The sequence below is a fragment of the Pholcus phalangioides genome, unplaced genomic scaffold (assembly GCF_987345545.1).
Source record: "Pholcus phalangioides strain wild (caught in Gottingen) unplaced genomic scaffold, Ppha-v1.0 ptg000007l_1, whole genome shotgun sequence".
Classification (NCBI taxonomy): Eukaryota; Metazoa; Arthropoda; class Arachnida; order Araneae; family Pholcidae; genus Pholcus; species Pholcus phalangioides.
In genome coordinates, this window is record NW_028301600.1 from 17502 (window position 1) to 45317 (window position 27816).

The 27816-nt window shown below is 35.9% G+C and overlaps 1 long non-coding RNA gene across 1 annotated transcript; it reads right to left on the reverse strand.

Moving 5' to 3' along the window:
- Nucleotides 1-1768: 1768 nt before the first annotated feature.
- On the reverse strand, nt 1769-27372 carry LOC149084772 (uncharacterized). Its single transcript, XR_016192875.1, has 3 exons — nt 26953-27372; nt 6026-6116; nt 1769-3875 (listed from the first exon to the last, which is right to left on the reverse strand). It is a non-coding gene; the product is annotated as an uncharacterized LOC149084772 (long non-coding RNA).
- Nucleotides 27373-27816: the final 444 nt, after the last annotated feature.

Genomic DNA, 27816 nt, shown 5'->3' on the forward strand with positions numbered 1-27816 from the left:
AAAGGTTAAAAAAAAGGTTAAAAAAAAGGTTAAAAAAAAGGTTAAAAAAAAGGTTAAAAAAAAGGTTAAAAAAAAGGTTAAAAAAAAGGTTAAAAAAAAGGTTAAAAAAAAGGTTAAAAAAAAGGTTAAAAAAAAGGTTAAAAAAAAGGTTAAAAAAAAGGTTAAAAAAAAGGTTAAAAAAAAGGTTAAAAAAAAGGTTAAAAAAAAAAGGTTAAAAAAAAGTCCAGAATTCTCGGCTCGGGGGCACGCGAGCTGCGGACCCGAGGCTCCCACCTTCTTGGGGTCCGCAGCTCGCGTGCCCCCACCGGGTTGTAAACGGATTAAAACTGATAACATCTTGAACGTGATGTATCGAGACCATTGGCGTACGCATAGAGGGGGGGGGGTGCCCTTGAGCCAAGATTATAGTGTTACTTTGCAGGGAAAATAAGTAAACCCCCCTCAGAAAAGAAAAAAATCTGAAACAACCCCCCCCCTTCCGAGAAAATTCTGCGTACGCCTATGATCGAGACGGTATCTGGCATTCTTTCTAATTGAAAGAATGTAATAAAGCAAGTAAATTCTAGAGTTAAAAGAACAATATGTCTTGATACATCTCGTTGTTAGACATAAGTGTTTGCATCTGATGGCCTTCTCTTTGGGTTGTGTTCTGTCTCACTTGTGCAGCAGTAAGATCAAACTCAATGTGAAGAGAAAGGTCAAATGCAAACCCTTCAGTAACATATCTAAATACACAAACAAACCAATGGATCAAAAATAAAATAATTCGAAAAATAATCATTAGACATCATAAAAAATTTGACTTCACATTTAATTAAAAAAGGTACAATTCAATAAATTGTAAGCCAACTATAATAAACTAACAATAACAATGGTATCAAAAATTAATAAGTCTAAATTGCAATGACGGAGGGGGGGGGAAATCAACACCATATTTGGAATCTTAGGAGACAAATAATCATGGTATAAGGATAAGAATTGGAATGAAACAATTTGCAGTTTAAATATAGAATAATGTTAAATACAATGTACATACCTTTACTTGCTTCCAGATGGTCTTCAAAATGAAAAACAGACTACAATATCAATTTTTTTTTATTTACAGTTACATTTCAGATATTTTAAAGTTTTGAAATAAAAAAAACATTCATATTCATTCTATTTATTTCAATTTTTAAACCAAAACATTCATGACAAAATAATTTCCTGGTTTTAAAATTGAGACGTCACTGTTCAAATAATTTTTATTTAAAATGTCAATGTTCAAATAATTTTTATTTAAAATGTCAATGTTCAAATAATTTTTATTTAAAATGTCAATGTTCAAATAATTTTTATTTAAAATGTCAATGTTCAAATAATTTTTATTTAAAATGTCAATGTTCAAATAATTTTTAATTAAAATGTCAATGTTCAAACAATTTTTAATTTTTAATCAATGTTCAAATACTTTTAAAATCGATACGTTCATGTTCCAATAATTTCAAACTTTCAAAACCAAAACTAAGCATTTGATCAAGAATTTAAATTTATAAGACCAAAATATAATCATGTTCAAATAATTTCAAACTTGAGTGATTCTCATTTCCAATGCACATTATATTTTAAATGATAAAAAAAAATTCAAATTTTAAAAATCTCATAACTTTTTACAAGATTTTATAATTTTAATTCAAGAATCTGAATCTTGAGCTTATAGTTCTATTACTATCACAATTTACTTCACTAATACATTTATCATTTCAATTCCAATAAAAATGATGTTTTCTAATATTTTCACATATATTGAATTGTTACTTGAGAAAATATTAATAAAATTTATTGGGATATGGTTTATTTTATCATAATTGTTTGAAAGCCACTCAGAATTTTTTCAATCTCAGAAATAATGTGGAAAGAGCCTCAAAAACCATCGAATCATAGATAAAATGAAAGACAAAATAAGCTGAAAAACCAAAATTTTCATCATAAAAAAAGGCGAAACAAAAGGGCACTAAGCCTGCAAGAAGCATCAAAAACTGTATATTGAAATCATTACCAGACAGAAACTCCTGAGAAACAGGATTTACTCTCGGAAGATTTCTTTTTTTTTTTTTCCTTCTGAAGGGGTCGGTTTTACGTTTCTTCCTGCAAAACAACACATAATTTCGGCTTGGGGAGAGTTAGAACACCCCCCCTCCCGTGCATACGCCAATGCCTTCTGTTATGTCATTATATCTATGTACAATTTATCAAGTTTTTAAAACAATTTCATTATGACTTCAAGTACAAGGAGTGATTTCAAGTACAGCCGCTGTGGTGGTCGAGTGGTGATAGTGACGGTCTCTCATCGCGAGGATTTAACCCCACCGTTGCCACAGTGGTGGTCGGCTGAAGTTGGTTTTCTGTGGTTCCCAACTTCGAGGCGTGAATTTCGAGCTGATCTCCCCTTTAAAAAGTCTCGCTACAGAGAGTAACAGGCCTACAAACGGTACAAATATTCAATCATTACACGTCGGCACTCACTTCACTTCTGAAATATAGATGGCAGCAAAGAAAAATAAGACACAACACTACTTACATTTCCGAGACAACTCACTAGGTAGTAAATTTCCCATAGCATAGCGACAGACCTGAGTTGTGCTCGATTTGAAAGAAAGAAAGGTTTCAAATACGGTGCAACCTGTTTAAGATGGAAACCTGTCTTGAACGGAATGAATCGAAAAATAGTCTGATGATTAGCACTTTGATGGAAGATGAAAAAGTCATGCAAAATACATTTATCATGTAAGTTAAGAACTTCGTTCCAAAAGAAAAATGTTTAATGATATTCATCAAGCATATTGATTTCATTTATGCATCAAATTAGTCTGACAGCTGATTTAGAAGTTGTATTCACATCAAAAGTTGTAAAATAAAGCTAAAAAAATATTTCGAAATGAAATAATGATTTTTCAACCCAAAGCAATTTATTAAACAAAATTTACCTGCCTTCACATCTTACCAGACTAACTCTTTGCTGCATATGCATGTCAATTAAATAAACATTCACTTAATGCAGTCTCATAACTTTCCCCCTAACATAACCCCTAAAACCAAATCGTAGACTGGCAAGACTCTTCAGTCAACTAAGATGTGAAACACGCACAATTACAGCCAATTGAGATAAACTAAGATGAGCAACACGCACATTGCAGCAAACTAAGATGAGCAACACGCACATTGCAGCAAACTAAGATGAGCAACACGCACATTGCAGCAAACTAAGGTGAGCAACACGCACATTGCAGCAAACAATGATGAGCAACACGCACATTGCAGCAAACTAAGATGAGCAACACGCACATTGCAGCAAACTAAGGTGAGCAACACGCACATTGCAGCAAACAATGATGAGCAACACGCACATTGCAGCAAACTAAGATGAGCAACACGCACATTGCAGCAAACTAAGGTGAGCAACACGCACATTACAGCAAACTATGATGAGCAACACGCACATTGCAGCCAACTGAGATGAGCAACTCGCGCATTGCAGCAAACAATGATGAGCAACACACACTCTGCAGCAAACTATGATGAGCAACACGCACATAGCAGCCAACTGAGATGAGCAACTCGCGCATTGCAGCAAACTATGATGAGCAACACGCACATTGCAGCCAACTGAGATGAGCAACTCGCGCATTGCAGCAAACAATGATGAGCAACACACACTCTGCAGCAAAGACAATGATGAGCAACACACACTCTGCAGCCAATTAAGATGAGTCTTCAACCTTCATCAGCAGCCCGACGGTTCTGTTTGGAGTAGCAGGAAGCAAACTGTGAAAGATAGCAAAACCAAGTGATGTGTCCAACACTCTTCTTCCTCACAAGAAAGGAAATTTGTTCATCTGAAAATTATGACATACTGTACAGAACATTAAATGCAAATATACACAAGCATAGGCAGATACAGAGGGGAGGGGCGATCCGTGTCCGGAAAATTCACCGCTAGGAAAATTCATCGACTAACAATTCACCGACAACAGTTCGATGCGAGTCAGTTAGCGTGGGAGTGAGCGATTGAGTTACTGAGTCAGTAAGAGAGGAGTGAGTTAGTGACCTAATGAGTATGTGACCTACTGAGTATGTGAGTAAGTGACCTACTGAGTATGTGAGCGAGGGAGTGAGTGAATTAGTTCGTTTTAACCTAGTAGTGTCACAAATCCGATTGTTCTATGTTATATTGTATATATTACAATATCGACGTAATGGTATATTTATAGCTTCAGCGGTTTCGGCTCGGCGTGATTCCAACATATGACCGCCCTCCATTATTGAACCCCACTTAGGAGTCAAATATGAAAAAACCTTTCTTAGTCAGTTCGCGTCGTGAAACAAAACTATTCACAAAATTTAATATTTATAGCTTCAGCGGTTTTGGCTCAGCGATGATGAATCAGTCAGGACATGTTATTTTATATACAGTATATACATAGATGTAGATACGCACTAGAACGGGATTTCTGAAAGTTCATCACCCATGGGGATCATGAGGTGTTAAAGTGGTATAGGGAGAATCATCGCTGAGTAAATCTGAGATTGCAGAATCCACACCAATGAAGTCGCTGGTAACAGCTAGTTCATCATGAAAAAAATAATCAATTGGTTACTGATGATCAACAATGTTTTTTATAATATCAAAGTGATAACAGGAGATGATTTTAAGCATTTTAGGAAGTAAATTCATCACGTATCCACTTACTTTATTATCTTTTAATTCTCTGTTATTATTCCTTGTAACGTCTCGTTAGAAGCTTCTGAGTAAAACATAGAGTTAATGGAATTATTGAATATACTCTCTTGTATTGTGCAACAGAAATTTGTCATTTCTTCCGTATCATCTCAATATTTCTTCTAATAAAGTCATTATTAAAACTTTCCGCCATATCTTTAGGATCACTGACTAGGTCACTTACTCACTAGATCACTCAGTACTCAGTCACTCACTTACTCACTAGATCACTCAGTACTCAGTCACTCACTTACTCACTCATCCACTCAGTAGCTCACTCACTCACGGATTCAGTAGCTCAGTCATTCACTCGCTCATGGACTCAGTAGCTTGCTCGCTCACTCAATCACTCATTCACTCAATCCCTCGCTCCCTGATTCAGTAACCCAATCGCCTACTCATTGACTCAGTAACTCAATCGCCTACTCACTGACTCGCATCGAACTGTTGTTAGTGAATTGCTAGTCGGTGAATTTTCCTAGTGGTGAATTGTTGTCGGTGAATTTTCCGGCGGTAAATTTTCCGTAAACCGGGGCGATCATGCCCCTACCACACTGTTAACTAAACAAGTTTTATTATTTGCATAGTAGACAGGAGAGGTGGATAAATCCCCCCCCCCCCCGTTCACTATACACAACCTATGATCAGCGCCTCCCCCAAAAACTTTGAAACATAATCGCGTTAAGTTGAAATACAATGAAAAGTAATAAGCATACTTTCTCCTCTGGGAACAATAAGAGTGAGCATCAGAATTAGGTGCCACAATCAATTACATGGAACTAACTAGAGATGACACATCCTCCTTCACCTCCGTAATTTCAATCGTTGAAAACAGAAATTAGATCATTGAGAAGTTCAAACAGCTTACCTCTATTCTTTTGAAAGCAACTCAGAAAAATAAAATTAAAAAAAAGAATCACTCAAAATAAAAATTTAAAAAAAGAATCACTCAAAATAAAAATTTAAAAATAATCAGTCGATGTTCATTTTCACAGACTTGAGCAATTAGTTCGTAAAATAAAAATTCATGAAAAACAGTCATTCAAAAAATAATATATTGTTTGGGACCAAAGAACGAGTTTGTAAAATGTGTGTTCTTGCGAAATCACACACAAGCAGCAAAAGTTCAATCACATACCTACACACTTCAATTAATTTGATAATCTGTTTAGCTTATTTAATCATGTGTGTGTGTTTCAGAGATAAAATAATGATAATTAATCATGGTCAAAATTAAATTAATATTTAAAAAAGCTCAGCAATTACTTCAAACTTGTATTAGTAAGGCAATACGGTTAGCCTCTCCAATTTAAGACCATTCTTATGACAGATTCCATTTCTTTGTTCATGTATAAATCTGTAAATAGACAAATGACAAATATACATGTATTTCGGCTATGCAAATAAAATAGACAGACTTACACAATAGTCTCTATGAATGTAACCTGGTGTGCAGAGCCGCCCTTAGGGGTGTGCGACAGGTGCAACACCCCCATAGATAAGATTATATCTTATTTATAGGGGGTGTTGACCTGGCCCCGCAGTTTGAGAGGGCCCTGCACCCAGATTTTCAACAACTCGGAATTTTTTCTCTCATTAATTCTCAATTTTCATCGATTCCGGAGTTTTTTCCCCCATTAAAAATCTAAAAATTGATGAAAATTGAAAATTATCTCATTAGTTCTGAATTTTCTTATCTACTTTAGGATTATTTTCTCTCATTAATTCTTAATTTCCTCATCCACTCTTGGATTATTTTCTCTGATTAATTCTGAATTTTCATTAATCTGGGATTTTTAATTTCTTAATTTTTATCAATTGGGAATTTTTAATTCTTAATTTCCATCAATTCTGAGTTTTTTCTTTGATTAATTCTGAATTTTCATTGGGTGAGTAGATATTTTCAGCATTCTCGTGTATATAAATTCTACGATATTGTATGAATCTTTGTATACCAATTCTCCTGCCTCACAAAATATACAAAAAACGAGCTTTTAGGATATTATATAATTGTTGGTTATTTTTTTCTTGAATTCTAACAACATGCAACTTTTTCAAAAATCACCAAAATTTACCCATACTTTATGTAATAAAAAGTTTTTATCTAATTTTAATAAAAAAAATCCTCGTGTTAAAGTATGTAACGCCATAGTTTTGAGAGAGACACAAAGTTTCAAGATATTTGAATGAGTGGTGTTCGAATAAATGTTCCTTATCTAACAAAAACATAGTTTTGAAAAAACGCATTTTAGTGAAAAACATTAGCAGCGGCCTGCCAGCAGTTTATATATAAAATATTTTTATAACAGGTAGAACAAAAACTTCAACACAGTTAGACGCAGAAAATTTCATAGTATTTAAAAATTGAAAAACGTATTTTTTGGAAAATTTGCGTGCACCAACCCCCTTAAGTAATTTAGGTGTCCCCCCCCCCTTCTAATGTCATTCACTACAGTTCAACAATTTTTTACATTTAAAAATACAACGCCACAACAGGCAAGATGCCCAACGAGGTGGCTGAGAAAAAGATGCCCATAACAAATATAGATGTCATATTTCAAAAATACAGCAAACCGATTAAAAACACAATCACAAAAGTTATAAACAATATAAATATGCATGATAAAATATTATACAATGCCCATAAAGAATATTATGATTGTCTTATTCTAAGTATGGATAGCTTCTCGATTTACCCCAACATGTTTATCGTATTTCTTTTTAAACGTGTCAATTCTGTTACAATTTACTACCTCCGAGGGTAAGCGGTTCCATTTATTAACAACAGGGTTGGCAGGTTTTTGACGCATGTCAGTTTTTGACGGTTTAGGTTTAAACTGCGGTTTAAACTGTCACGTCAAAAACCCTCTGTCAAAAACCTCAAATACTGCTTTTGAACATATAAATTCCCATTGAAAATACGCACATTGATTGCATGTAATGCTTAAAGTGACTATGCTGCAATACATAATGTGTGATTTTAAAATAATCTCCCCCCCCCCCTACATAATTATTTTGGACAATTATATACATGTATATATACTTGTAAAATATAGAATTTGAGTAGAGCATAGCATAAAACTACGGAAGGATATGTAATGTATTCAAGATAGTTTCAACCTTCTAAAATTTCTTCAACTGTTTATTTATATATTAATATACGGGGTGATTATAAAAAAACTATCCCGACATATGGGCCCCTAACTATCATACCATTCACAGAAACTGAATGAAATTTTGGCATAAGGTATTTTGAGGTATGCGCTCAAGAATGATATGGAGCCGCTGTGGTGGTCGAGTGGTTATAGTGCCGGACTCGTGATGCGAGGATCCGGGTTCGAACCCCACAGTGGTGGTCGGCTGAAGTTGGTTTTCTGTGGTTCCCAACTTCAAGGCGCAAATGCGAGCCGATCTCCCCGTTAAAAAGTCTCGCCACAGAGAGCAACAGTCCTACAACGGTAAATCATTCAACCATAACACTTCACTCATAGTTAGTAAAACTGGGGCAGACGACAGCACTACACATAACAAGCATTACACAGAAACAAACTTTACGTCAGGTTGCACTACACGTACACGCACATTCCCGCATGTACCGATTCGTTGGGGGGGGGGTGCATGTGTGGTGTAGCAGTAGTAGGTAGGGGCTCGGGGATCCATGATGTTCTTAAGTCAGCCACCTCGTTGGGCAATTTGCCTGTTGTGGTGTTGTATTTGTATTTGTAAAACAACAGTGTCACTCTAACAGTTACGGTTACAGTGAGAAAATTTCGAAAATATCAAATGGCAACACCAAGTTTTTTGTATTGGAATGTGATCTCCATACTGAAAAACACTAAATAGCGTTGGAATGGCACCTGTAGCACGAAAATCCCCGGAGCTAGGCAAGGAAAAAGTAAAAAGGACTTTGCCGTGCACCAGAGCATTAATGTTCGTTCCATTCGTCACACCGTTTCTTCGGCTGAGATCCCAGCCTGATTAGTCCTCCACAAGGTCATGTGGAAAATTTGTGAAACACAATAAAATGCTTTATTTTATGCTGCTTCTTTGTCCTTATTGGTTGTCCTCACTTGTAGCCTATCTACCGCCGGTGATTTTCATGCTACAGTTGCCGTTCGAACGCTATTTAGGGGTTTTCACAATGGAGATCACATTCCAATACAAAAAACTTGGTGTTGCCATTTGATATTTTCAAAATTTTCTCACTGTAACCGTAACTGTTAGAGTGCACTGTTGTTTTCCATATCATTCTTGAGCGCATACATCAAAATACCTTATGCCAAAATTTCATTCAGTTTCTGTGAATGGTAGGATAGTTAGGGGCCCATATGTCGGGATAGTTTTTTTATAATCACCCTGTATATATATTTGCATATCAACATCTGCTCTACTTTTTTTTTTTACAACAGATACATGTTTAAAAAGTTCTTTCATGCTTGCTATATATAATGTTGATTTCTGTTATTATATTATCTAGACCAGTGGTTCTCAACCTTTTTTTATCCCTGGCCCCCTTTCAACCATTTCTCATTCCTGTGGCCCCCCTTGCGAACATGAATAATTTTTTGCTCCCCCTTCCTTTCTCCCCCCCCCCGATTTTCCCATTAGAAGATAGTTATTCAAAAATTGTCTGAAGTATAAATATTTTTTAATTTAATTTGATTAATTTTTAATTTATGAAAATTACGAAAATGCAAAATAAACATAATAGAATACAGTAAAAATAGAATAAATCCCTTGGGGTCACAAAGTGTCTGTATCATCGTAATGTTACTTTTTGTGAAGTTTATTGTTTTGTGTTTTTCTCAGTTTGATTTGTATGTTTTATGTTGTTGTGTCAGTGCAATTAAAAAAAGAATATTTTTAATCAATGTAAACTCTGCGCTTGAAGACGGTACAATGTCATCAAGTTACTGTACTGGATGAAATTTTTATTATTTCCAAATTAGTTTTTTTGTGTCTGTAAATGATTATGGTTTCATTGAGAAATGTTAGTTGTAGCTTCCAAAATACGCATTCTTATAATGATAAAAATCGCAAAAAGTGGTAGCAAGCAGTTTTGTTAATTTTATTCTCTTCATGCGGATAAAAGTAGTAATGAGGGAGTAGCCACACAAATGAATCACAATTGAAAAGTTCAACCTTCCACATCGTTTTCAACAATAATACATATATCAAGGATATAGGTTCATGTTCAAGGATATAGGTTCATGTTCAAGGATATAGGTTCATGTTCAAGGATATAGGTTCATGTTCAAGGATATAGGTTCATGTTGTAGCCCTACTATGAATTTAAAAAAATTAAGTAAAATACGTGCGAAAACTTTTTTAATATTTGTTTGAACCATTCATTCCAGAGAAATCATATACGCAGTGACAAAACTGTTCATGTGAACATAATGATGATTCATTATCAGGATTTCAAGCCCATCAGAAAATATAAATAATCAGATTTTCAAATAAGAAAATTATCAGTTTGTTGACTTCAATTTTGATACTTTCAAAATCTGATATTTCGTTGGATGACAAGCTACCTTCAAATGGCTTTTTGGTTCATAATGTGAACGCTCTCTCGCAGGCGAACGAAGCAACGTGCGTGTTGGCTTAAACACAACACAATATTTCACATAACAGTCCGTACTATATTTAATATACAGGGCGCATAGGTAATGGAGCATATGGCATTTTCCTGGCGAACCATTGGTCCTAGAGGCATACTTCCAATTGGAAAAAGTACCCGAATAATGTGTAGTACTCAGATATTTGATTCATGTTGCCAAGGGTTACATAGTTATTAAAATAAAAATGTTAACTTTTTATGCCGACACCCTGTGCCCCAAAACCCAATTGGAAAGTTGTTTCCTGGTCTCCAACAAAAAAATTCAATGTGTCTAAGTTCAAATTTTCACCGAGATATTCGAAGAAAGTTGGAAAAAACAGCATTAGATGAGGGGGGAAACCATTTTACCCGCATCGAATGCTGTTTTTTCCCAAATTTCCTCAATTTTTCGAATTCGCATATCTCGGTGAATATTGCACTTAGAAACGTGAAATTATTTTAGTTGGGAAAGACAGAGCAACAACTTCCTAATTGGATTCTTTGGCACACGGGGACGGTATAAAGAGTTGTTTTTTTTATTTTATAGCTATACAACCCCTTACAACATGAATGGCATATCTGAGTTGGACACGTGATTTGGATACTTTTTCTAGTTGAGTATGTCTCTAAGACTAATGGCTCACCAGTAAAGTGCCATACGCCCTGTTACCCATACAACCTCCAGATACACGTAAAAAATAGTTTGAGACGAAATACAGTCAACTCTCATTTTAACAAATACCATTATAACGGGAAAAATATCGTTTTAACGAAAACTTTTCTAATCCCTCGGATAGGTTTACATAGGAATAATAAAAAAATCTGTAATTCCTTTGTAACGAAATTTCGTTATTACGAAGTGATTTCTCGGGTCTCTTGGAATTCCAGTCTAATGGGGTTTGACCAAAGCGTATTAATAAAGGGTCTTTAATACGCTTTAGGTTTGACTGTATTTCCCCCAAAAAAAATCTGACATTTTTGTAGTTAAGTAATTGAACTTCGGCAATTTGATCTGAAAACAGTCCTTTTTATAATGATTATGTCCTTTTTACTTTTATAAATTTAGGAAGGAAACAAAAGGAAGAAAGGGTGGGGAGAAAAAGAAAAATGGCCAAGACGGGCTCGGTTGTGCGTAAATGCCTCGAAATTCCACTTGTGCGCAAGGGGATTCGTGCCTCACTCTCAGTTTTATGACAAAATTTCGCATTTATGAGACGTTTGACTACGGACACGATTAATCTTTATATATATAGCTGTCAATATTTAAATATTTCATTTATACGAAGCACAATTTCAATTATTTGACATTTTCATTTTGACTCGAACTCTAAATCTTTGGCATTTAGACATCATTTCCAACTATCAAATCCAACAGTTTTTGCAGATTGGGAAAAAGCGTCGCTGAATTGGTTTTGCATGCGTATTATCAACACTAAAAACCATAAATTTTAGGTTGACAGATTCAAAGAGACGCATTGAGAGGGTTATGGACATTTCAAAGTGAAGACTTACATGAGAATTTATTGAACTGTTTTTAGAAATCAGCAGATGCAGTGAGTCTCTAATAAACGGATTTAAATTGCTTTAAATGTAGTCATATGCCTTTTTAGAATTTTTTTTTCTAATGTCCACAACATTGTTCTTGAAGGATAGGAAAATTGCATTGAAATTATTTAGGATGTGCTGCAAGCCAGTAGTAGGGCAGTTAAAAGGAAGCATTACAGTATCGATTAAAAAAACTTTAAAGATGTGGTGTCAATCTTAGAGGAAGTCCCAATACAGGGGCGGATCGAGCTTACCTTTTACCTGCCACTCGGGTGCGAAGCCTCATGTGCCGCCCCTACTGGCGACCCTGCCAGGAGGATGATAGGGCTTCGGTGAAGGACACCTGGAGATAAACCTGATTTTTTTTTTCAGAAGAAAGCCGCACATCATTGTTTACCGTGCAAAATGTGCGTGACCATACGTCCCGCTTTTGAAGTAGAAAATTTTTTGTCTTTTGTTCTAGAATTATTTTACAATTTTTTTTTTAAAGCAAGCACAACTCAGGTCTATCGCCGTAGGCAATTTACTACCTAGTGAGTTGTGCCGAAATTGTAAGTGTGTGTACCTAACAGTCTGAGTGCGTATCTAGTGTTCTGTATGATTCTTCATCGCTGCCATCTATATCTCAGAAGTGAAATGAGTGATGTGTAGTGACTGAATATTTGTACGCCTGCTGCTCTCTGTGGCGAGACTTTTTAACGGGGAGATCGGCTCGCAATTGCGCCTCGAAGTTGGGAACCACAGAAAACCAACTTCAGCCGACCACCACTGTGGCGAGGCTCGAACCCGGGTCCCCGCGATGCGAGTCCGTCACTATGACCACTCGACCACCACATCGGCTTATTATTATTTTACCATTCTTAATAAATGCCAGATAATTTAATCCTTGAAAGAACACTTATTTTTGTGAGCCATCATCACTTATCCTGTAAAGATGATATTTAACAGGGTAATTTTTATTTAAAATTTTTTTTCAAAGGTGTTTCTGGTATTCCAGGGGCCGGACAAGTGAAAAACGAAATTTTTCCTTTACCTTCATTTGACTATTGTGGATCAAATTCTGAGTGAGGGTATGGGCCCCTAGGCTGGAATCTTTTGCAGGCCCCCTGCCAGTCAGATTTCTCACTACCCCTTCTATAGTTAATGTATAGCCTGAAAAAGCCAAAAAATTATGAGAATTATCCCGGGCTCTTGTGGGGGCCATGGGTGAGGGAACCAAGATGCACACGGGTCTAGGTCAATTCGTCGCGCTCAACTTGTCGCGGGATAATTCGTCGCAGTCAATTTGTCGCAGCGTCAATTCGTCGTGCTACAAACTCGTCGCGGTACAAATTTGTCGCAGGCTCATTTCGTCGCAGTACAAATTTGTCGCAGGCTCATTTCGTCGCGGTACAAATTTGTCGCAGGCTTATTTCGTCGCAGTACAAATTTGTCGCAGGCTCATTTCGTCGCGGTACAAATTTGTCGCAGGCTCATTTCGTCGCAGTACAAATTTGTCGCAGGCTCATTTCGTCGCGGTACAAATTTGTCGCAGGCTTATTTCGTCGCAGTACAAATTTGTCGCAGGCTCATTTCATCGCGACAAATTTGAATTGCTTTAAAATTCATATGTTTGTTGTGATCTTATAAATAGGGTAGGTGCTTTAGGCGTAAAAAATGGAACTAATTTTTTTTCTCATTTATTGGAAATGTTCCCTCTGCCAATCTATTTTAATTTTTAACAAATGAAGGAAAGTATTCATTGAAGTCATTAAATTTTTAAAATTTAATTTTTACCATATAAGTCGCATCTCTGTCGGGATTTCCATTTCTCGCAGTGAGGGATGTTGAAGAGCTCACCCAAATAAAAAATTGAGATCAAATAAATTTTTAAATTTTAATTTCCACCGTATAAGCCGCATTTCCCACTTCTTGTCGGGATTTGAGTCCCTGAGAACGGGTTTGAGTCCCTTATAAACGGAATGAATGGCGATTTTCAGCCCCCCCCCCCTCAATGTTTCCTTCATGTCGGCACCTTTGACGGGCCAAGCATGCCGGAAGTGTTTGGTACTTGTGGGTTCTTGTCTTGATCTTGAAGTAGGAAATTTTGATTTCTGAATCATTTCTCTGGGTGCTCATACCCATTCCATAAAGTACCCTGGGCACCAACAGCACCTCTGTCTCTGACACCACTACAAATGTCAATCGATTTTTGATTTTTTTTCAACTCTAAAGTAACAACTCTAGAGTCAAAAGAATGAAATCATACTTTTAATTAGATCATTATTCTTCATGTACATGACACTCGAAATTAAAATTACAATATCAATTACATTTAAAAATTTAACTGGATATAAAAGTTTAATTATATTTGAAAATTCGGTTATAAAAATTTGAAATGTTAAATAATTGATTTTTGCTGTGATAAAATTTCAATATCATGTGGAAAAATTTCGGTTTGTATGATATTCCCCAAATTACAGTGAGCCTATCTTTAACGGTAAATTTTTATCTGCCCCATTACAGTATCTCCATAAGAACCTGAAATATTTAATTAATTAATAATTCAATAAAATTAATATTTAATTTTCACCGTATAAGCCGCACTTCCCGCTTTTGTTGGGATTTCTATTTCTCACAGCGAAGGGAGTTGGGCGCAGATCAAGGATGGAAATGTACAGTGCTTATGAATGATGATTCGATGAAGTTTTCATAATGCCCACAGGATGAGCACCGACAAAGGCAATGTAATCACCAATAAGAAAGATGACTATGGGTCAGTCGCATAGATACAATATAACCATTAATCTTATGTTTATAATCAGTCGCATATCTTTGGCTGGCTTGTTTGAATATTTTCACATAGTTTTCATTAGCGTCTAAGCTTTTGATACAAGGCTGGTGTGCTTGGTCTACGGCTCCAGTCAACGATTAGTAAAAATTTCTTCTTACAATGCAAGTGAATGAACATTAACAGACAATGTAAGATTATTATATTCAGAGGTATATTTCCTAGGTGGGGAGGGGGTATGCGGGCTTTATCCCAAAATGACAAGTTCAAGTGAAAGGGCGTGACCAAAATTAAGTAATTGGTGATTAAGAACATGAATTAGAAAGGAAGAAGGAAGGCAAGGTTTGAATAGCCCACAGGTGGGGAAAACTATAAATCCGCCTCTGATTATAGTCTACATTTATTAGGATAATTTTAATTTTAAAAACAATTCGTATCGTACATATAAACACTCCACAATATCTAAACCTTTATTTATTTTCAGTGCTATGAGTATCATTTTATTTACACTTATATACGTGAATATCGCAGTAAAAACCCGATGATGATTTATAGAATAATACGTGATGGTATTATGAACTACCATAATTTTTTTTTAAGATACGTAGAAGAATTCAATTTATTGCAATTTAAATTGAATTCAAACAATTTAATTTTAAAAAGTACTACATTATTTTTTGTCATCCGTATAACCTGTATCTCTTTTTAAGATACAACAAAAAACTCAAATAAAGATAATTAATAATAGTCTAATTCATTTTGAATTGCATTAAAAGTTTTTATAATTTCGGAACATGAATTATGGCGGAAAAAACTTTTAAACACACACGTAAACCAACATATCATTTCCACGTTCGGTTTTGCAATATTCCATGTTTATGCCAACAGAAATATGTAGACCGAGCACACCAACCTTGTACCAAAAGCTTAGACGCTAATGAAAACTTTGTGAAAATATTCAAACAAGCCAGCCAAAGATATGCGACTGATTATAAACATAACATTAATGGTTATATTGTATCTATGCGACTGACCCATAATCATCTTTCTTATTGGTGATTACATTGCCTTTGTCGGTGCTCATCCTGTGGGCATTATGAAAACTTCATCGAATCGTCATTCATAAGCACTGTACATTTCCATCCTTGAACTGCGCCCAACTCCCTCCGTTGTGAGAAATAGAAATCCCAACAAAAGCGGGAAGTGCGGCTTATACGGTGAAAATTAAATATTAATTTTATTGAATTATTAATTAATTAAATATTTCAGGTTCTTATGGAGATACTGTAATGGTAAGTGTTGGTGACTCTTGAAGAAAGGGGGAGGCGAGAGAAACTCGTGAGCCCATGGGGCAGATAGAAATTTACCGTTAAAGATAGGCTCACTGTAATTTGGGGAATATCATACAAACCGAAATTTTTCCACATGATATTGAAATTTTATCACAACAAAAATCAATTATTTAACATTTCAAATTTTTATAACCGAATTTTCTAATATAATTAAACTTTTATATGCAGTTAAATTTATAAATGTAATTGATATTGAAATTTTAATTTCGATGGCCTTTCTGCATTAACAAAAATAATTATTTTCAGTTAACTGCGTGTACACTTTTGTTCATGTTTTTATTTCACGTGTAAGACAAAAACCTACATACAAGCTCGCGTGGAATATGTACAGTGAAGAATCGACGGTTCGACGAATTGATTCTGCGCTGTAATATATAAATTGACGTCACGACGAATTGACACGGCGGAAAACTTGCACAGCTACGAATTGGAGCTGCGACAAATTTGTACCGCGACGAATTGACACTGCGACAAATTTGTATTGCGACGAATTGACACTGCGACAAATTTGTATCGCGACGAATTGGAGCTGCGACAAATTTGTACCGCGACGAATTGATACTGCGACAAATTTGTATTGCGACAAACTTGTACCGCGACGAATTGGCACTGCGACGAATTTGTACCGCGACAAATTGAGGCGCGACGAGTTGAGCGCGACAAGTTGAGTGCGACAAATTGACCGGCTACGGTTTTTTACAAGCTTTCATTTCCCATCCATCTACTTCTTGTATTACATTTACTACGAGCACTCAAAAGAATGTCAATGAATGGTCAACAAATCTTTGTCTCCTTTCTTTATGGCAGCCTTCTTTGAATGAAAAGTCTGAACACACGCAATTTTCTGTCTTTACAGTTATTCCATTTTGCTTAAACCTCTTCTATAGTTTGTGTCAGGGCCTACTATCACCCCCAAGTCGTAAATCACCGAGATTACATGAACCACTTTTTTTTATTTCCTTCCTCATGTTAATGTCACTTGAATGGGGAAAAATTACGAAAAAGATATTCTATGCAATTTGTTTGAAATTAAATTTTTTTAGTCAGTGACTAAAAGAAATTTAATGTCACAAATTTCTTCGTGGCCCCCGTATCAGTAGCTGTGGCTCCCCTTTTGGAAGATTTTCATCCGTGGCCCCCCTGGAATATCCTAGGGCCCCCCTGGGGCCATATGGCCCCCGGTTGAGAACCACTGATCTAGACAATCCCAGATATTTAAAACAATATTCTTATTGTACATAACATTAGAATATATATATCCAGCAATCAAAATACTAAATTATCCTAAAATAATTTTTCCCCTGAAAAATTAATTAGTTCATTATTAATCAAAATTTTTCATTGTTACCACAGTTTCTATTCTTGGGTTACATTTGGTGGTATATTTTTAAATGATAAGTGTTTTTTTTCCCTTCAAAAAGACCTTATAAAAGTAGCCTGAATATACATATTTTTTATATAAAGTATCTTAGTTACTTAAGTTACATTACAATATCAAAATTGCTAATTCTTACCACATTTTCTAACCTTGGGCTATGCATTCTGACGTTCTATTTTTAGAAAACTCATGAATGGGGATTGCATCACAGATCTAAATGTAGTGATATATTATATATCTCACAGGGTTTTGTTTTTCTTTTTCCTTCACCAAGAAGCAGCAACAGTAGTGACTGCATTATCATGCTAGGGGCAGATGGTCTTATAATCCAATAAAGACACCAGCTGCCCTTAGAGGACAAAGACCAGTGTACTAGAGAAAAGTCCAACTTTGCTATTTATTGTTTGAATTGTAAAGTAGTGAGAATTAATATGGAAACCAATTTCAGAAATTTCATCTGATATTTTTTTATGTATAGTGAAACCAATTTCTAAGAAATCATAAATATTTAGTCTATTATTAGTTTAAAATATAATGAATCGTGGTGGAAGGCCACAGCATATAGCCTGGCAAAATTTTGATAAAGTAGAGAAAAATGGAAAGATATATGCAAAATGCATTAATTGGGGAGTTATGTGATGTAATCGTGTGGACAGGATGAAGAGCCATATAGCTCAGTGTATTGGAAGGGGCAATGATGTTGAACAAATACCTGATGTACAAAAAGCAACTACATCAACATCTACAGAGTCCACTGCTTCACAGCCTATTATTTTGTTGGAATCAACAGAACCTGAAATTTCCACTCAAAAAAAGAAGCAAAAAATTGATTTATTAGTGTCAAAGTTTTTTTATGCCAATAATATCCCATTCATTGTTGTTGAACATTCAAGTTTCAAAGATCTAGTTTCTGCTTTGCGACCTGGTTATAATACCCCAAGTAGAAAAGCTTTGGCTCAGTCATTGCTTGATGAAGTTACAAGAGAGGTTGAGAAAACTGCAAAAGACAATCTCAGTGGAAAAGCTGTAACTTTAATTGAAGATGGATGGAGCAATATTCATAACGATCCAGTCATAGCTACATGTATACATCCTGAAGGTAAATCCTATTTTCTTCAAGCTGTTGAGTGTGGTGCTATTATGAAAAATGCAGAGTACCACAAGCAAATAATTGACAATTCCATACGTCTGGCCCACGATAAATATTCTTGTGAAGTAAAGGCAGTTGTAACTGATAATGCGAAAGTAATGGAGAAAGCCAGGCAACTTTTGCTTAATGAGATTGACCAAAATTTAATAGAATATGGGTGCTCTTCTCATTGGCTCAACTTACTCGGACAAGATCTAACACCTGAAGCTGGGCTCAAACAGGTGGTTAAAATACAAAAATACATTAGAAACCATCATTTGCCTTCGGGATGGCTTAATGAACATATGGGGTCAATAAAACCCCAATTACCTGGTGATACTCGATGGAAGAGTACACTTACTTGTCTTGAAACATTTTTACACAATAGGCCATTTTTTCAGAAAATAGTAGAAGATCACGAAAATGACATTGACAAAGGAATTGTTATTTTAATCAACAATTATAATTTATACAAACAGTGTAAAGATCTTTCATTCCAACTCAAGCCAATAAGTGTTGCATTGGATATTTGTCAAACAGATACAGCTACAATAGCTGACTCATGCCGTGTTTGGCTAAGCCTTCTCAAAGAAAGTACTCTTCAGCATCACATTGAAAAGATACAAAACAGGATGAACCAGATTCTGAGACCATTTCATTATTTGGCATATAATTTACACCCAAAATATAAAGGTGAAGGACTGACTGATGTGCAAAGTGATTTGGCTCGCACATGGGCAACAGAGAAAATTAACGGTTGTCTGCCATTGCTAATTTCATATGAAGCGGAAGAAACTCCTTTTCCACCTTCTTATTTCAGTGCAGCAGGAAGAATGACAAACCCTGTGATTTGGTGGAAAGGACTTTCTAAATGTAATGCTTTTTCAGCTGAGCCTGCATCTGAACTCATAAAACTAGCAATGCTTTTGCTGTCCAGTACCGCCAGCTCAGCCTCCATTGAACGAGTATTTTCTAACTTTGGATTTGTCCATTCAAAACTTAGAAATCGTTTAGGTGTAGAAAAATGCGCAAAATTAGTTACATGTTATCGGATGCTACGTGGTCAAAATGAACCAAAGTGCCTCATCATTAAGTTATATACCTATTCTATTCGAAACATCCCAAAGCATTCATTTAGGTTTTTGACAGTTTAGACCAGTTTTTGACACTTGTCACGTCAAAAACCAGTTTCTGACGTCAAAAACCCAACCCTGATTAACAACCCTATTAAAGAAAAATTCTTCAAAGAAAAATCTCTAAAACCAGTTTTTGACGTCAAAAACCCAACCCTGATTAACAACCCTATTAAAGAAAAATTCCCTGCGACACCATAGCCTTGCATTGTCCCTCACTAATCGATACTGGTGTCCCCTTGTAAAAGCAGTCGATTGGCGGTGTACTAAAAGTTCATGGTCCATCCTATCCATCCCATTGAAAATTTTGAACACTTCGATCATATCTCTTCGACACCTGCGTTCATCCAATATAAACATATTCAAAAAATGAAGTCTCTCTTCATAAACCAGGCCCCGTGTGCCAATAAGGACACGCGTAGCTCTTCTCTACACCCCTTCAACCAAGTCTATGTCCCTCTGTAGGTATGGTCTCCAAAACATTACCGCATACTCCAGTCCAGGACGAACTAAGCCTCGGAAAACTGAAAGAATGACTTTAGAAGAACGCGAAGAGACCTTTTTGCATGTTTATCACTTTTCTGCACGTTACACGTGCCTTCAAACAGGATTTCACGTATATCAACACTCCACCCCCTTTCCTATCAGATCTATTTCTCAAAAAAGTATCGTATCCTGAGATGTGTAAGAAAGATTCATCCCCATCGTTTGCCCAAGATTCTGTAATGGCTATAAGATCCAGGCCCTCCACAACTATCAGTTTCTTTGAAGGCTAATAATTTTTACTTCCAGGCTGTTTCTTCACGTTTAGCTTTTTTTTTTTTTTTGCGAGAACTGACAATATTGGATATTACAAATTTTCTCCAGGGTGACGATACGCACTGTATTTCCTATCTATATATCCGCACATTGAATCTATCAATTGAAAAAGTCATAAAAAATGTAAAATGAAATTTTATATTTCAGTAGTTGGCAGAATATGATGTGAATATTACAGTATTTCTAAGCACACACTTTATTTATTTGAAAGGTCCCCCCCCCTTTTTCTACTTTTGCAAAGTATTTGACATCTTCAAAACCAATGCTACGTGACACACATCCGCTTCTACTTTTAGTAGAGATGAAGCATCAAGCCTCTCTATTGTTCTGCAAATTTTTGTTTCAATGCTTGACACAATTCTAGCTTCAAAATTAAAAAGTTTCATTTCTGTAGTTTTTCATTAAAATTTTGTGCTTGAGATTCATTATTTTTTCTTAATTAAGAATTCTAATAAATTTTACATTTTATTTGTGAGAATTGAGCAAGCCAAAGAAACGCAAGTCAATGTTACTACCATTGCTTTTGAATTTGCCAAAATGTAACTTTCTAGAATTTTTCCTTTCATATTTTCCAAAAAGACAAACCTTTAATTTTTACTTCTTGCTATAGTCTTTTATAAATATATTACACGATATTTTTTCTCATCCACTGCTATTTAGAACTTCCCGAACCAGCTTCAGAAGGAAACGCTGCATAGCCTCAATATTTACGATGGGCATCTTTTTCTCAGCCACCTATTTGGGCATTTTGCCTGTTGTGGCCATGTAGTTGTATTTGATTTTTTTTTATTAATCTGATACATTTTCGAATTCGTTTCCAATGTAGCATGTCTTTTGCTTCATTCTTTTTTGCATAACTTATGATCCATATATGAGATATATACCCGTAGATCTGCACATTTCCTTGTTCATAAGTTCATGTCCTTATTATGTAGAACTTTGGCTCCGCTGTGCCTTTTCCATACATTGTCCCATGTATGGAAAAGGCACAAAATGTCCGCGAGGACCACAATCAGATCTGGTTACAACTTTCGTGAGTAAGTATTTTTTTCCTCAAACCGAGCACAACTCAGGTCTATCTCCATGGGTAATTTACTATCAAGTGAGTTGTGCCAGAAATATAAGTGTGTATCTAACAGTCTGAGTGCGTATCTAGTGTGGTGTCTGATTTTTCAGTGCTGTCATCTATATTCTGAATACTTGTACTGTTTGTAGGTCTGTTGCTCTCTGAGGCGAGACTTTTTAACGGAGAGATCGGCTCACATTTTCGCGTTGAAGTTGGGAACCACAAAAAACCAACTTCAGCCGACCATCATTATGGCGACGGTGGGCTCGAACGCAGGTCCCCGCGATACGAGTTCGTCACTATGACCACTCGACTACCACAGCGGCTTGTGAGTAAGTATGCAAATTGGAAGGCAGGTATTTTTAGCTAGATGGAGGAAGCTAGATCGAAAAAGTCGCTTTATCTCCGGGGGGGGGCCTACCAAATCTGAAGTGTAACTTCTCGGGGGCCCCCGGAGCAGACTTTTTCTTGGGGGACCCCTTTGAAAGGGTTATGCTCAGGAAAGGGAGGGTTTAAGGCTCCCATTCGGCTCGAGGCCTCGGTTGCCCCAGTCTAGTTATGGACCTAGGCCTATCAACAGCGGACACAGGATCAACCTTTGGAGGAGCAAAACGAATCTTTCCAGAGAAATTTTGAGTTACTAATCTTCAAAAAAGCATTTTAAATTAACATATTTATTTGGTAACATATAAAAGTATTTCTTTTTATATTTAATTCTTTTCGCAGAAATATTTTCAACTTAATCGTCATTTGGGAGGTACGGGGTTTCTACCTGCTTAGGCTTCTAGAGCCTATGATACTGTTGAGAATGCCCTGGGCTCCGGGCCGTCTTAACAGCATCATGGGCCCCCCGGGCAAACTGATATTCTGGAGACTCTGCTTATATATTTCTATGTTTCCTTTCGAAATTCATAGCATCAAATCTCATTATCACGAGGCCCCTTAAGAACTTGAGGCCACGGGCCGTGCCCAGGTGGGTCCATGTGTTAAAACGTCACTGCCTGGGCTTATTTTATGGAAAACTTGTTCCATATGGCATCTTATTCCAAAAATTCAGCATTAACGTGAACTCTAGTTTGCAATAAGATTTGTTTCTCTAGATTTGCGATTTCAATATTGTTGCTGTGGAAATAAAATATGCGTTTCATCTTGCATCAAAGAGGAATTTCAAGATACTTTCATTTCCAATATGATCTTTGAGGATTTTCTACTGAATGGTTGATACTGTGAAAAAAAGCTACACATTAATAAAAAAATATATAATTTGATAGCTTTTTGTGGTGCCCCCTTTCTTCTGATGACCTAAGCATGTGCTTATTTTGCTCAATGGTCAATCCGGCCCTGCTTGAGATAGGAAAAAAAAAAGGTTCTTTCAAAATTCAAATTAATTCCTTGTGAAAATTTCAATAACAAATTTCCTTTCAATTTCGTCATCACATACCGTACTTAATATACTGGAGACAATAAAAGTCATCTCTCATTCGCCAATCATTGATGATGAGAAACAGGGAAAGATATTTTTCATTTGTCCAACACAGAAGATAGTAAAAACAGTGGTTTACGATATGGTTTATCCTAATCATCATAACCTAACTACAATACAATGGGATACACAAAAACCAATTTTTTTTTTTACCAATTTAACCTGTTAAACGGCACAGCAGAAATCAGTAAACCCCCTCCAACAGGATCAGAACTCGGGGTCGGAGCAGATGGGTCTAGTGCCCTGAGCGCCAGACCGGGGGGGGGGGCGCAAATTGCAATCTTTAATTTCTCTTTCAACATTACAAGAGGGAGCCAAAATGAGTGCTTGCCCCTGCTGACCAAGCATCTAGTTGCGGCCCTGCTCTTCAACATGCCATATCTTTTTCAAGAAGTAAGTTTTCTTTTGATTTTCAGGTGGTGCAAATTAAGGGGTATAGAGAAAAGTGTTCCATTGAGAGAAATAAACTTTACAAAATATCTGGGCTTGTCAATGCTGAAATAAGAGTCTTTCAAAAAGGTGAGATATCTTGTCAATGCCGCTTAAGGGGTAGTGAAATATATAAACGATATATCTCATTCTGAAACATCAAGATTCATTCCAAAAATATGAACATGCAGGAATTGAGGATTGATCAATTTCTCAAAGCATGACACAGTGCTTATTTTAACCCTTACAGCGGCAATGACGAGATATCTCGTCTAACTTGATGCGCTTCATTTTAGCAATCACAAAATGTCTCGGCTCCTTAAAACCCTCTCATTTCGACAATGACAAACCCAGCTAATGCGCTGTTTTTGCAGTCAAACACATTTTTCATTCCCTCCCCCCCAACCTGTCGATCAACTGCCAGTGGGCGGAGTCAGTTTTTATGCAAAGTTTGATAACAAAAGAGAGAGTTTTTCCCACTTTCTTCTCAGTGTAGTATAGGGATATGCGTACAGGATAACTAATAGAAAAAAGATAAGAGTATTTCTCTTCTTTATTTCATTATTAATATTGGTTTCGAGGGGGGGGGGTGCAAGTATCATAGCACAAGATCGGGAAAAAATATTCTTTTTTTGAAAATAGGTACCAATTTCTAGAAGGTTTAGTGACTTCTTCTGTGGTTGTTATAATGCAGATCAGAGAAATTTTAAAAATCGCTCAAAGGGTTAACAACCACAGATGAATGCCCAAGATTGAGCTTTGACCAAATAAGTGGACCCTCGATAACTGGACACCTCAAAAGTATAGATAAACATGTTGACTTAAGTGGATGCTAGGTTAACAAGGTTTCATTTTTGATCTTGCCCTCACAATGTTTAAATATCATTTATGCATGTACGAGTACTTATGGTATTTTACGTGTACTTATTTTGGTATGAACCTAGAATCTTGTATAGTTGAACAATTCTCTGTAAATTGATATAAAAATAATTATCTGCAGTTTTCTATGAAAAGTTTCCGAATAATCTCGAATTAGTGTGCAAAAAAGAACACACATAGCTTGTTTAACCCTTTCAGACCCAGTGTTTATCTCAATGGACATAACCTTCAAATGTCCACAACAAATTTGTTTATCGTGTGACATTCATTCATTATTGACTTTTTGGTATTAACAACAATCCCTTCACTGAATCAGATTTATATTTCTACATTGGCAACACTACGGTGGCAACGTTGCCAAGATTCATGTTAGTAATCATGTTTCTTGGCTTATACAAAAAAGTTCATTTTTATTTCATTCACAAAAAATTCTTCTACGGTGAAATCCCTCTTACTATTTTTTACAGCGTCTCCATACCCTGCACTTCCTCTACCATAGAAGATTTTTCATTTGCACTCATATTTCAGCATTTACATGAAGATAATGTGATGTCAATTGAGATGGACACTGGGTCTCAAAGGTAGCAAAACTTCTTCCTTCCAGCATTTTCTCTCTTGTCATGTTCTTATGCTTGAAATTTTAATTATAGCTTCAGTGGAAACTTATTCTATGACAAAAAAAATTTCAAAAAGTATGCTTGGAAGATAAGCAGGACATTTCAGCGGTTATGTGTAATGTACAGGGTGCACCAAAAGTCCATGACTTATTTTAAAAAATCAATATAAAATCAACAAACTGACATCTTACAGTGATGTTTGCAGTATAATGGTCAAGCAATATTTCTTGGGCATTAAAAGAAATTGTACAAAATTTCATGCATTGTTTGTATTGTACATCAAAACATGTCAACAACAAAAGCAAAATTTTGACAAACAGTAACGGTTTGCATTTGAGTTTTAGCCTGCTTTTCACCAAGCATCATTACACTTTGATGGATATACCATTTGTGGGCCAACCACAAGAGTCGTATCTTAAATTTACTTTATTTCAATTCATGCATTTGCTAACATGATCTGCAATATCGATTATACGTAATAAAGAACCGATACTTCTCTCATGATTCATCTCAAAGTTATTAATTTTAACCAATTATAAACGGTAGAGTGTAATTTATGCATGAAATTTTGAACTTTTTTTCATTTTTCCAGAAAAAAAAATTTGTAGCAATATGTTTATTTCACTGCCCTCTCAAGCTCTGTGATTTTATATAAATTATGGAATATGTCTCACTGACTTCGGGCCCTACTTGCATAACCAATCAACAGAAATTTCATATCAATAAACTCATGCCTCACGTATTCTGGATCCCTATAAACTGAACTCTTTGGTGGGTCCCACTTTCCATGACCCCTTCTACTTATAAGTTAATGCAGGATTTGATAATCTCATTGGCTGAATTTTACAAGTTTTATAGAAGGACTTTTAAAAAACTTTTACAGTGTAATACCGGCGTAAGTCCTATTATAAAACTTGAAAAATGCTACCAACGGTTGCATTTTCTAGAATGTAACCAATAACCTTATTGGTTAGATTTTTCAAGTTTTATAAAATGGATTTTATCAAACTTTTATAGTGTAATATCGGCCTTACACTATAAAAGTTTGATAAAAGCACATTTATAAAACTTGAAAAATCCATCTAATAAGCATTTCAGTTATATTTGAGCAAATGCAACTAATAATCTTATTGGTTGCATTTTTCAAGTTTTATAAAAAAAACTTCTCTAAAACTTTTATAGTGTAAGGCTGGCATTACACTATATAAAAGTTTGATAAAAGTTCGTTTATAAAATTTGAAAAATTAAACCAATAGGCCGATTAGTTAAGTTTGCTCGAATGTAACAGATGTGCTTATTGGTTACATTTTTCAAGTTTTATAAAATAATTTTTTATCAAAGTTTTATAGTGTAATACCGGCCTAATAATATATGATTTTATAAAAAATATTAACCAACTACTACTTTAACAAAAGGCTGTTGCATAATCCAATTAACTCTTTAATCTAATTTAAATTTACTGATCCCTTGGGAATATATATACATGAGAATCACTTCATTATAAAAAAAAATGTTGGTAAATGCGAAGAAAGCAAAAATTACCTGTGACTGATAACACTTATTGTTATTTATAGACCTACTGGAAGGACTTTTAGTCCCTTGGGTCTGTGTCATCATTGTCATTTTGTGTGTTTATCTCAGTTGTTTTGATTGTATGTGCTGTGTTCAGTCCAGTAAAAAGAAATATATATAAAAAGAAAAAACAGTAATTTTTTTTGCAAAAAACAAGCGCGGAAAATACGTTAAAGTAACATGAAATATCTGTGATATGGCCACTCTTACTACACATATTACAGTAGGGTTGCAACCAGATGCACGTATTTTGGTGCCCCCTTGTAACGTTGGAGGAGACGTTAAAGGGTGAAATTTACAACCCCTCTAATCCGGCGCCTGGGGAATCAGATCCACCTGCTCCTCCCCGAGTGGCAGCCTTGTAATAATACAGTATAGATTTCAGTTACTTCACTGAACGGCCACTTCAAAATAAAACTTACCCATTTCCAAAGCGACTAGAATGTCTCACCAACTGCTCCAGCGGTGAACCTCTTCATAACATCCAAACTGATGCAATTTCATGGACATCAACTGAAGCTTCTTACGCCAAGAGTCCCGACGGGTGATAAACATGCTAAGGCTCTGCACTCAAAATAACTACCAACTTGAATTGAAGGCTGTCCTAGCTAAATGGCAACCAACTCGGACATATCGGTCCGGAATGAAGATCTCGAGACAAGTCTGAATTTATGAAACTATACATCTCACACCAACAAAATAAGAATTCACTATAAAAATAAAAGTGCCCGAAAAAATGACTATTTTTAAATATTTCCATTGATTAAATGAAATCAAAACTAATATTTCGTACATTGGATGAATACGGCTAGCGTGAACGGAACGAGGACAACTTAGGTCGACGACAGACAGCTGCCGAATGACGTATCTTACCGCGCAAACGGGGATCTTGGGGCTTCAAAAGTTCGCGCAAGTTGCTTCCTCGAATGCTATTGGTCAGGCTTTTCGGCGCCTGTCACAGTCTGTTGAATTGGGTTTTATTATTATTTTTTTTAATTTCTTTTGGCGGGAAAAAATTGTGGAAGCTCGACTGAAATCCGTGAGAAAAGCAGAGGACGAAGATCACAGTTGTTTGGTGGGTTAGCGAACATATATATTGTTCGAGTTTGGGGGCCCGGGCAAATGGCCCACTTGCTCCTGAGTAAATCGGGCCCTGTCAGGGCCGGTTCTGGACATTTTTAAGTGTAAACGAATAATATTTTGGTGATAAAAAATCGTCCCCATCGGTCTTCTTCAGTTGGTGCCTCCGTAGTTGTGGCCGCGTAGTTTGCGGGATTCAAGATCTG